The sequence below is a fragment of the Anarrhichthys ocellatus genome, unplaced genomic scaffold (genome assembly GCF_004355925.1).
Source record: "Anarrhichthys ocellatus isolate YVR2014 unplaced genomic scaffold, GSC_Weel_1.0 scaffold76, whole genome shotgun sequence".
Lineage (NCBI taxonomy): Eukaryota > Metazoa > Chordata > Actinopteri > Perciformes > Anarhichadidae > Anarrhichthys > Anarrhichthys ocellatus.
In genome coordinates this window covers 1,773,795-1,786,639 of record NW_022280106.1, presented here as the reverse complement: position 1 = coordinate 1,786,639, position 12,845 = coordinate 1,773,795, and the positions used below count along the sequence as shown (strand labels likewise).

The 12,845-nt window shown below is 45.8% G+C and overlaps 1 pseudogene; it reads right to left on the bottom strand.

The window, feature by feature from the left end:
• Positions 1-6,528: 6,528 nt before the first annotated feature.
• The window catches only part of LOC116397961 (ectonucleotide pyrophosphatase/phosphodiesterase family member 7-like), a 13,424-nt pseudogene continuing 7,107 nt past the window's right edge, over positions 6,529-12,845 (bottom strand).

The window sequence follows — 12,845 nt, the reverse complement described above, 5'->3', positions numbered from 1 at the left end:
ATTCTTTAAATTAATTCTTGACATCCTTTTTATTGCATGCTATAAACAATTTTGTTATGATATACTACATATACACCTTTTTCATGGCATAGCATACTATGACATTTTTACAACATTATTATGGTATTTTATTTTTTTATGATATTTTTTCTGTTTCTATAACATACTATACTGTGACATTTTTTTAATGACATACTATATAATTAATACTATATAAACATTTTTATTGCATGTTCTATGAGATTTGTAATGATATTTTTTACTATAACATGTTTATAAAACTACACAATGAAATTTTTATAACATACTATATTATATTTATGACATTTCTATGGCATAATTTACTGTGACATTTTTCATGACATACTTTACTATATACATTTTATAGCATACTATATTATTTATTATTACACACTTTACTATGACGTTTTTAGTGACATACCATTTTATGAATCTTTTAATGATATATTTTACACTATTGTAGGGGATAGGAAAGACCGAATTCACGGGCCCCTTTAAGGAAAGGGGCGTAACCCTGGTGACAGGGGGGTTTAAAGGGTGGCAGGAAGTGAATGTGTGTCATGTGTGTATGGATGGAAATAAACGGCCACATGGTGCAGCCAAAGGGAATACTCGCCTCATTGTTTGTTTCCACGCTCCTACATTGATGACCCTGACTCTCTTGGACGTTTCCAGAAGAGAAGATGATGACGCACGCAGTTTCGCTCAAACTACCGGAGTTTTGGGAGACGCAAGCAGCGGTGTGGTTTGCTCAAACTGAGGCACAGTTCGCCCTCAGAGACATTACAGCGGAAGCGACAAGATATTATTATGTCGTGGCGGCTCTCGGCAGTTCGACAGCAGGCAGAGTGGTAAGCATCCTTGAAAATCCTCCAGAGAGGGACAAGTACGATTCCTTGAAAGGCCGGCTGTTGAACATTTTCGGGCTTTCGGACTCTGAGCGGGCTCGCCGGTTGCTTTCTCTGAACGGCCTCGGCGACAGCAAGCCGTCGGAGCTAATGGACAAAATGTTAGCTCTGCTAGGAAAACACGAGCCGGAGTTTCTGTTTACGGAACTTTTTCTGCAGCAGCTCCCGCTGCAGGTGCCAACACCACGATTACCTATTGTCGGGAGTTGGCCGAAGAGGCCGATAACTTCTTTCTGTCTGGCCAACAAAGCTACACAGCCGCGTTGAGGCCGACCCAAGCCACGACGTGGCCGGGGGAGACAACAGTCGTCGCCGCAGCAGCAGCAGCGAGCCAACGGCGGGGAGCTACCGGCCTGTGCTATTACCACGCAAGGTTTGGGCCGCGGGCTACAAGGTGCCATTCACCATGCAGTTTCGGCGCGACGGGAAATGCCAGGGCCGGCGCTCAGTGACTGCCATGAGCATCGGTTGGGAAGGCAGGCTGCTGTTCATCCGGGACGACGTTTCCGGGCGGCGCTTTCTCTGTGACACGGGGGCGCAGAGGAGCGTTGTGCCTGCATCGCGGGTGGACATGCTGACAAACGGGCAGGGCCCCCCCCCTGGAAGCCGTGAACGGTACCCCCATACGCACTTTTGGGACACGGTGACTGGAGCTGTGTTTTATGGGGCAGCGTTTCAGCTGGGACTTTGTTACTGCCAAAATTGCCATTTTGGCAGTAACAAATCCCTGCTTGGCGCGGATTTCCTATGCGCATATGGACTATTGGTGGACGTCAAGGGCCACCGCCTGATAAACACTGACTTTTTGTTCTTACCCATGTACACTAAGTGGAGCGGGCTCTACCAGGTTGACTAGCATGCTTGCAGCGGCATCATTCGCCGCTCCTACAGTCCGTGGGCTTCACCCCTGCACATGGTCCCGAAGCCTGGGGGCGGGTGGCGCCCGTGTGGAGATTATTGCCGGCTCAACGATGCAACGATCCCGGACCGCTATCCGGTTCCACATATTCAAGACTTTTCTGCCCACTTGTCGGATAGCATGGTGTTTTCGAAAGTGGACCTGGTACAAGGTTACCATCAAGTGCCCGTTCACCCGCTGGACATTCCCAAGACTGCGCTGATCACTCCATTCGGCCTGTTTGAGTTCTTGAGGATGCCGTTTGGCCTAAAAAAATGCAGCGCAGACATTCCAGCGTCTAATGGACACGGTGCTGAGGGACCTGCCATTCCTGTTCGTCTACCTGGATGACATCCTGGTGGCCAGTTCGTCAAGGGCGGAGCATATGTCTCACCTCCGGACTCTGTTTGAGCGACTCAGCCAGCACGAGTTGATCATCAACCCGGCTAAGTGCCAGTTTGGGTTGACCACCATTGACTTTCTGGGACACCGCATCACAAAGGATGGGGCGGTTCCCCTTCCGTCAAAGGTGGAGGCAGTGGCTAACTTTACACGCCCACTCACAGTGACGGCCCTGCAGGAGTTTTTAGGCATGGTGAACTTTTACCATCGCTTTATTCCTCGAGCAGCGCAAGTGATGCGGCCCCTGTACGAAGCCCTGAACGGCAAGGCCATCAAACAGGCTGTGGACTGGACCGAAGAGAGGGAACTTGCCTTTGTTGACGCTAAAAAAGCTCTGGCAAACGCGACAATACTGGCACACCCGTCACCTAAGGCTCAAATTGCCATCACCACGGACGCTTCGGACTACGCAGTGGGCGCGGTGCACGAGCAGTGGGTGAAAGGGGCGTGGCAACCGCTTGCTTTCTTCAGTCGACAGTTGCGGCCTAATGAGCGGAAGTACAGCACTTTCGATCGGGAGCTCCTCGGCCTCTTTCTGGCCATTTGGCATTTTCGGTCCTTGCTGGAGGCTCGACTGTTCACGGCGTTTGTGGATCACAAGCCACTGACGTTTGCCATGAGTAAGGGCGCCGAACCATGGTCAGCACGCCAGCAGCGCCAGCTCTCCTTCATATCAGAGTTTACCACGGATCTACAGCATGTAGCGGGCAAGGAAAACCTGGTCGCAGACTGTCTCTCCAGGGCTGTCACCGGGGCTGTCCAGTTAGGATTGGACTATAACAAGATGGCTGGGATCAGGTTTCAGACCCGGGCGTCCAGGAGTTGAGGACTTCAGTTACGGGACTGCGGTTGGAGGAGGTCCAAACTGGCGATACGCTCCTGTGTGACGTCTCCACAGGCCAGCCACGGCCGGTTGTTCCCGACGAATGGAGACAACAGGTTTTCAATGCTATTCATGGACTGTCACACCCTGGCAAGAGGGCGTTTCAGAAGTTGGTGGCAGCTAAGTTCGTCTGGCATGGGCTGAAAAAGGATATACGGAGGTAGGCCGGGACTTGTGTCGTGTGCCAGCGCTCCAAGGTGCACCGTCACATAAAGACCCCTTTAGCAAAGCTCTCGGTTCCAGAAAGGAGGTTCGATCATGTGAATGTGGACTTGGTATGACCTTTGCCCCCATCCCGTGGTTTCAGACATCTCCTCACAAGACCGAACCACTCGTTGGCCAGAAGCTGTCCCATTGTCATCAACAACAGCGGATGAGGTGGCTCGGGCGTTTATTCAGGCTTGGGTGCCAGGTTCGGAGCCCCAGCTGACGTTTCCTCAGACTGAGGCCCGCAGTTTACTCAGAGCTGTGGGATGCAGTTGCAGGAAGCCTAGGGGTGAAGCTCCATCGCACTACCGCCTACCACCCGCAGGCTAATGGGTTATGCGAGCGATTCCACCGGTCGACGAAAGCTGCTCTCCGGGCCAGCCTCAAAGACAGCAATTGGGTGGACAGACTTCCCTGGGTCATGTTGGGGCTTAGGACAGCCCCCAAAGACGATCTGCAGGCTTCATCGGCTGAGCTGGTTTATGGACAGCCACTGCGGGTCCCGGGGGAGTTTATCCCCAAAGTCACAGACCCTTGGTCTGCTACCCAGCAGCGGGAAACGCTCCTAGAAAAAGCCAGGCTGTTCAAACCGGTGCCCACGTCGCAGCACGGCCTTCCACAGTCATACGTTCCGTCCAGCCTCAGGTCAGCGGAGTATGTTTTCGTTCGCCAGGACGGCCACCGTGGACCCTTTCAACTCCCCTACGTCGGGCCGTTTTGGGTGCTGGAGACCGGAGACAAAACCTGCAAGGTCGACATGGGCGGCAGGCTGGAATACGTGTCGGTAGACCGCCTTAAACCAGCACATCTGGACCTGGACCAAACGGTAAGGTTGGCTGAGCCCCCACGGCGGGGGCGGCCTCGGGCCCTCCCACCACGACACGACAGGACCCGGAGGGTTCCTTCAACGGTGGTCCTGCCTCCCACCCCAGAGACACGGAGTCGGGCTGGTCGGTTGATTCGGGCCCCAAGACATTAATAGTTTTGGGACTAACCTCTGGAGTTGGTGAATTCTGGGGGGGCGCATGTCGGGGATAGGAAAGACCGAATTCACGGGGCCCCTTTAAGGAAAGGGGCGTAACCCTGGTGACGGGGGGTTAAAGGGTGGCAGGAAGTGAATGTGTGTCGTGTGTATGGATGGAAATAAACGGCCACATGGTGCAGCCAAAGGGAATACTCGCCTCATTGTTTGTTTCCACGCTCCTACATTATGACACTTGAGTAACTTTTTTACCTTATACCGTTATAACTACGTCACTAGGTTTCTATGGCATACTATAAAATTTTTATATTTTCATGAAACACTATGACACTATATGATTGTTTGTCATACCATACTTAGATTTTGACATATTTTCATGGCATACTACTATGACATTTTATGCCATTTTTTTTTTACAAAATACTATAGTCGACTACTACAACTTAAACTATTTCTAAAATAACTACTGGTACTAGTTGATTTGATATTTACCAAATGTTTGTCCCATGCGCTCCAGTTCTTGTCTCCTCCAGGCCCTTCAAGTCCCATTGTTCATTTAGCAGTTGGGACAGAAAACAGACACTTACACCAACATTAACAAGCATATGTGGTATCTTCTGCTCCAAAAACAGACCCTGGTTCACCACATACATTGGTAATCTGATCATGTAATCACAATGTGCCTTGTGTAATGGTGACAGGGAGTTATAAGTGACTTACATTTATTTACACTCAAGGCCCTTTAAGTCACAGAATGACTCACTATGATTAAATGAGTTGGACTAATTTAAAACTGAACCATGTTGCACACATTTAAACCAACCTTGATGTATGATATTAAAAGTGGATATTTGCATTGATACTTTTTTCTTTTTCTATATTGTTATTTTCATTTTGTCATCAATTAATTCATAATTTTTATACAATGAGTGTGTTTTAGGAAAAACCAAATACCTATTTTTTTGACATTCGGATCTGGTTTCGGCATACAATAATAGGAATATCTTTTTAATAACAGAAATGCTGACAAAAATTGAAGACAAAAGACATGCATACACTTGTTTCCTTGTTTACACCATGTTTCGGCCCTGTATTTGGTGAAGTAATTCAATCAGCCATTAATCTATGAATAATAAGTCACAATGTTGTCCCTCGAGTGGTATAAGATCTTTTTGGAGAAGAGTGGATGAGGCTTTGTTTTGGCACACACTCTGGCCTCTCCAATATGCATCATTTACGCACAGCTGGCACTTTGTATGTATATGGTCCAAAATTATTCCAGTAATCCCAATGCTATAATGAAATGTGGGCGATTGTGGCCAAGTGGATAGCAGGGCCGTCTTTCAATCAGAGGGTCGGCGGTTCGAACTCCGGCTCCGCTAGTCGCATGTCGATGTGTCCTTGAGCAAGACACTTAACCCCAAAATTGCTCCCGTAGCTGTGCCTACGGTGTAGAAATGTGATAGACTGTGAATTGTAAGTCGCTTTGGATAAAAGCGTCTGCTAAATGACTGTAATGTAATAATGTAATGTAAAAATGGGTTACAGACCAGATCAAGCTAACACTTGAGGAAGTAACACACTTGAAGCTATTTTAAAGCTAACACTTGATGAAGTAACACACTTGAAGCTATTTTAAAGCTAACGCCCCTGATGAAGCTATTTTAAAGCTAACACTTGAAGTAACGCCCCTGATGAAGCTATTTTAAAGCTAACACTTGAGGACGTAACACACTTGATGAAGCTATTTTAAAGCTAACACTTGGGGAAGTTGAAAATGTTGCCCTTGGTCACCTTCATCGTTGATTCCTCTCTGATGACATAACTAACTTTACTGCTCTTCACTATCACTTCTTTTCTCATTTGTTATCAGTATGACATTTAATTGACACTTGTTTGTCGTCTTGCATCAAACAAATCATACCTAAGCTATCCTAACAAATGAAGTCTCCAATCTCCCTGCCACACAGGTTCTGACATACACCATCTTTTCCTTTTAAACAGAGGTGTCTGTTGATGCATCGGTCAATCAAAGAACTACGCATTTATTGGCGTTCAGACGTCGCATGCCGCCACCAGTATGCAGAGTCAATACAAATCAAAACGTGGTCCATCAACTTATTTGTAGTGATTCGAGTTTGTAGTGGCCTATTATTCAACAACCCACCAAGTCTAACCTAATTTCTAATCACCAACGTATATAGTTGCATTTGGCGAGTGGTGGGTGCTAATTTTGGACCCTGTGCACACATGAGAAACCAAAAATACTAATGGACCATAATGTGTACTGCATGTTACTTGTTTTCACCAATTACAGAATTATTGTACTTATTTACAGTACACCCATCACTTGATACCCTAGAACATAATATCTATTTTTTTCAACCAAGGACCAATACAATATGTCCCTTCGAACAATTTGACGTAGCCAATTTTTTACACTTGTAAAACACTTAACACAAGATAAGCGTTTTTGAAAGATAGACATATTAAACATTTGCAGATTCCAAGTGTTATAAATGTTATCTTATAACAATTTTATTTATATTAATATGAAAACTCTTCCCTGGCAGAGTATCACTGACCCCATGGGGTCCCTGGACCACTTTGAGGAAAAAAAAAAAAAAAAAAAAAAAAAAAAAAAAAGTCCTTGTATATGGATATCAACCTCGGCAGAAGGCGTGTGCTTAACAGTCGTCTTAAGATGGAGGGCAGGATGTAACTTGTTATATATTGATCTCCAACCATTGGACAAGGATACAGGAAGAGGGTTGAAGAGAATGAATCTACCAAATGTCCCATTAAGTATCTTTTATTAACACTATACAGTGCATTACCACTTCAAGCTGCCATAAAACTCATACTTTTTATACTCTAATTGAAGCTGCTAGACACTACCAATGCTAAAAATGTCTTTCAGTTTACCAAGTAAATGTTCACATTTAACAACATCACTCAGTAAGTTACATGTATTGCACAGTAATGTATAATACATACAGAATTCCTTGTAGGTGTCAAAATCAGCTTGAGCTACAGCAAACGCAAAGGAAAAATGATCTGCTGGTGTGAGTTTGCCAGATTGTTCTACATAAAGGGATTTAACTTACAACTAGGCAACATTTGGTTATGAAGCAGCTCTGGGATGTGGAATTCTCCATTATTTCGACACATTAACTCAGAGAATGTTTCCTTCATTGCCTACAGTACACACTTAAATTAATGGAAATACTAAAAATTACTTAATTTTTTCCTTTTTCTTCCTCGATATTTTAGATAAATATTCAAATGTATTATCCCGGGTCCTTTTCCACATGTTGAAGGATGTGGTAATGATGAAAACAAGCACCAGAAACCCCATCAGTGCTGACAGGCCAATCAGCACCTCCATTTGATTTTTCTTCTCTGGATCAGAAGACAAACAGTAAACATGCGTACAAGCAGATGAGGCAGCAAATTGACCAAGAAAGCAAATAACAGGATTAAACACATTAAGATACTCACTTACTCGCTTCTCAGAAGTTGTCAAAAGAACAACCTTACATTACATAGTGATAAGATATGACTTTACATCACAGCCTGTGTGATGTCAGGGTTGAAGTCCTGCAATAAATGTGAACCTTGTGAGGCTATGAATGTTTTTATTGAGACTTGGTCAAAGTGTTGATGTCTTCACCATGACTACACCCTACTGCCAGTGGAAACATGTAGAGAAGAAAACAACATGTACCATATATACCTTAATATCCACCTACTAGCTTTTCAACAGTATTTCACAGTCTAGATCAGCAAATGATGTTGGTTCAGCAGTCATGAGATGATGGCTCGGTTGTAATCACGTGAGCAAAAATATTTGTTTTTCAAACTCTTATTTTTAACTTGTGGTGCCACATTCATGCCATATAGTGGCATACACATGCAATGGGGCCCTATCGGGGTAAATGTGTGAAGAGATAAGGACAAACAATATTTTAAACAAAAGAACAAGCTGTAATATAACTATATATTGAAATGTATATAATAATACACATTTCTTTATCATTCTGAACACATTATATTATCTGTGAAAAACACTCACTGAATGAAAAATCATTAATAAAACCACACATTTATAATTTATATACAGTATAGATATACACCAGAAAGACCCTAGTGTACATACTGTACACATGACTGGGGGGAAAGGGAAGCCGAAAATATAAATGTAAATTGCGCTGTGTTTAGGTAAAACAGGTGGTAGAAGTAGTATGAAGGTAAAGTGTACAGTGCAAATTAACGCTGTGTCCTCTGTATTTACATTCAAATCTGTATATAGGCATTCTCTACGAGCCACTCCCCGCATCCACAGCTATTACTTGTAGTATCTTTGTCCAGGGTTAACAGGGAAGTCAGGACCAAATTTTAAGCATTGACTGACGTTTACAACCCCGGTGATATGGATGAGTAAAGAGAAAGTTACAGAGACCTATGCCTGCTTAAACTGCACTCTGTCAGGGATCCCTAGGGAGGACAATATTATTCTCCGAGGAGAGTTCAACGCCAGGGTCGGCTGGGATTGTCACAAATTCTACTTCATCTTAGATCGTTTTCATCCTGCCTGCTTGTTTATTTAACTCTCCTGTCGTTTCAGGTCCTGCCGCTCACAACCTACCGTCACTCATTCCTCAACTGGTCTTCCACGCCCATCTCACCTGCAGTCCATTCGCTCATTAGTCCCTCACTATTTAGGTTCGTTCACTTGCACTTGATCCCTGCCAGACTGTCTTGTGTGTTACTGCCAAGCTCTTCAGCATTATCCTCATTCCAATATCTGATCTGCCTGTTTTCAACCTTGGATTCTCTGCCTGCCCCTTTTTGGATTTGTTTGCCCGATTGACCGATCTCCCTGTTTTGACCCTGCCTGAACATAAGTAAATCGAACTATACTTGTAACTGTCTCCGTGTCGTGCTTTTGGGTTCCAGTGCGCAAATACTTGTAATCATTACAGGGATCACCAACTGGAAGGGCACTGTAGGAAAGAAAGGCATCAGGAACATCAACTCCACTGGAGATCTCATACTCAAATCTTAAATTTGGTAAGTACGACCATACCATCACAAACACCTTTTTTCGGCAGAAGCCTGGTTGAAACTGGCACTCAGCGGGGACTTCAGGCCTCTCTTGGGGAAAGCCTCCAATCGGAATATCCTGATGACATCAAGTAGTAATGGAGCCTGCTCAATACCACCATTGAGTACATGTCAAGAACACCAGGCCTGGTTTAATGAGAATGACAGATAGAACAACTCATCTCCAAGAAAAGGAAAGCCTTTTGTACCTGGCAGAATGATATAACCTGTGAGGCCAAAATAGTTGCTCACTCCAAAGCAAGACAAGGGAGTTTAAGAACTCTAGGCGGACAGAAAAAGCTCTGAAAATACAGACACTGGACAACTCGGGTGACACCAGAGGCTTTTTCAGCGCTACCAAGGCTTTCTATGGTCCAATCCTCTGCAGTTTAAACCCCGTGCTCAAAGGATGGGCAGGAGCTGCTAAAAGACAACAAGTCAGACATGATACTCAAAGCCCGCTAACTCCAGGAAAAAGGCTGCCAACAAAAACAGCCTTTGTACATGGTCATAGACTGCCAGGCTCTGTGGAGCAGATCAAGGTACGGCTACCATACAGTACACCAAAATATTGAGGCCTCTAATTAACAGCATGTCAATCACAGTGCTCAGTAATAGTGGTTCTGAGCTTTTCACTATGGAAACAGGGGTCAAATACGGATACACCATCGCACCCACCCCGTTTGCCATCTTCATTTCTGCCATACTCTACCTTATTGGCAAAGCTTTCCCACAGCTTTCAAGACTGCCAGAGTCACCCCCCCCTTCTGAAAAAACCATCACTTGACCCCTCTGATGTCAAGAACTTCAGACCACTTTCTCTTCTACCCTCTTTCCAAAACACTTGAACGCGCTCTTTACTCAACTGTCTTCCTATCTCCACCGAAACAACCTCTTGGACCCCCACCAGTCTGGGTTCAAAGTCGGTCACTCGACTGAGACAGCCCTCCTTGCGGTGACGGAGTCGCTTCACGCAGCGAGAGCTAACTCCCTCTCCTCTGTCCTGATTCTCCTGGACCTGTCTGCAGCATTTGACACTGAACCTCCAGATCCTCTCCACCCTCGAGGGGATGGGCGTCTCAGGCTCTGCACTCTCCCCGTTTGCGTCCTACCCGTCAGGTCGATCCTACCAGGTGATGTGGAGGAGGGCCGTGTCAGAACCACGCACGCCAACTACGGGGGTTCCACAAGGCTCAGTCCTGGGCCCCCTTCTCTTCTCGCTCTACACAACATCTCTGGGTTCTGTTATTCGCTCGCATGACTTCTCTTACCATTGTTATGCCGATGACACCCAGCTGGTCTTGTCATTTCCCCCCGGGGACACTCAAGTGGAGGCATGCATCGCTGCGTGCTTGGCTGACATCTTGAAGTGGATGACGACACACCACCTCAAGCTCAACCTGGACAAAACCAAGCTACTGTTCCTCCCGGGGAAGGGTTGCCCGCACAGAGACCTGTCCATCACCATTGACGATACCGTGGTGAGGCCAACTTTTACTGCGAGGAACCTGGACGACCAATTGTCGTTCTCAGCAAACATTGTATCGGTTACATGCTCCTGCAGATTCATGCTCTACAACATCAGGACGATTCACCCCTTCCTCACTGATGACGGCACAGGTGCTCATCCAGGCTCTTGCCATCTCCCGCCTGGACTACTGCAACTCACTACTTGCCGGAGCCCCGGCCATCAGACCTCTGGAGCTTGTCCAGAAAGCTGCAGCTCGCCTGGTGTTCAATCGCCCCAAGTTCTCCCACACAACTTGCCTTATCCGTTCTCTACACTGGCTACCTGTAAGAGCTTGCATCCAGTTTAAGACTCTGGTGCTAGCCTACAGGGCAGTGAAAGGAACAGCTCCTTCCTATCTCCAGGCCATGGTCAAGCCCTACACCCCCGCCCGACCACTCCGCTCTGCTGCCTCGGGGCGATTGGTTGCCCCGTCGCTCAGAGGTCCCTGCGGCTGATCGCGGCTGTTTTCTGTCCTGGCCCCACAGTGGTGGAATGAACTCCCCACTGACGTCAGGACAGCAGAGTCGCTGCCCCATCTTTCGGCGCAGGCTGAAAACTCACCTCTTCAAAAAGGCCTACCCTGAGCCTTCCACTTAGCATCTATTGTATTCATACTAGCTTATTGCAGTTATTGTTTTCTTATTAGTTTGTGGCACTTATTGCATTTGTTTGTTTCTGCACTGTACGTTGGCTCTGGTTTATGCTCTTAGATGCTTGTTTGAAGAAGGGAGATGCACTTATGACTTCTGGTGACTAGTAGTTCTCTTGAAAACCGATGTTGAATACACTTATTGTAAGTCGCTTTGGATAAAAGCGTCTGCTAAATGACTAATGTAATACCACATGGGATCCCAATTCTGTACACAAGTGATGGAAGGCTCTTAAACCTTAATAGGTTTAAGTCTAAGAGTAAAGTCAGCAACACCTCATGACAATGCAATTGCAGCCCACTCCACAGAGGACCACCTTTGCCAAGGCATTCAGTGCCCCGGGCTTAGTCTTAAACATCAGAAGACCCAGGTCTTACATCAATGTCCACCAAACCAACCATCTACCCAGCCCACCATAAAAGTGGGAGCTAACATGACCAGCACACGTCTCCCCAAACAGATCCTGCACTAGTACATTGCACAAGACTGGTGCATCTGTAAGAAATCCGTGCACGAAAGAGCTACTCATCATGAAACTGAACTCTGCCATGGTGCAGAGACAAAGCAACATAAGGAGAGAGAGAGAATAAGGCTTAAATACCAGCAAACACCACCACATACCACACCAAAGTATGTGGATCATGGTTCGGCCTCTAAAGCCATCTGAAGACTCACAAGTAGACGAACCAACAGAGTACAGTCATTCTCGTCTCGAGTGACTGCAGATGATAATGATGATACTGGATTATCGCTGTTTGACAAAAATATCATCCATGTTTGGTATCACAGGTCAGGTTGCATAGAAGTCTGTCGTAGCAATCTGATCAAAATGTTTCATGTATTAGTTAGCTACACTAGGGGAAATAGGTGACCTGTGGGCTGATCTTTTACTCTGGTGGTAAAACTTCTTTTTAGGCTACATGAAATAAGGGGTGTCAAGGCACAATTTTCATAGTTAAATTTTCTGATCCAAGCTATGGATGGTTCTGTCTTGCCTGGGTCAGCTTTCCCCTTTTTCTCTGTGGGGATGCTGGGAACCAGTACATCCCACTTTTGTCAATATGATCTTTTGTGCATCCCAACAAGTCCCCACAGCTGAGCCCACTGACAACCAAGCAAACTCCATAATGCTGATGACAACCATGATACAGTTCAAAGCTTAGGAAGAAGCTAATAAATGAACTTTTGTACTCACTCCCAATTCTCTAGCATTGAATGAAATTTTTTTTTTTCAGTGGGCTCAGCTGTGGGGACTTGTTGGGATGCACAAAAGATCAT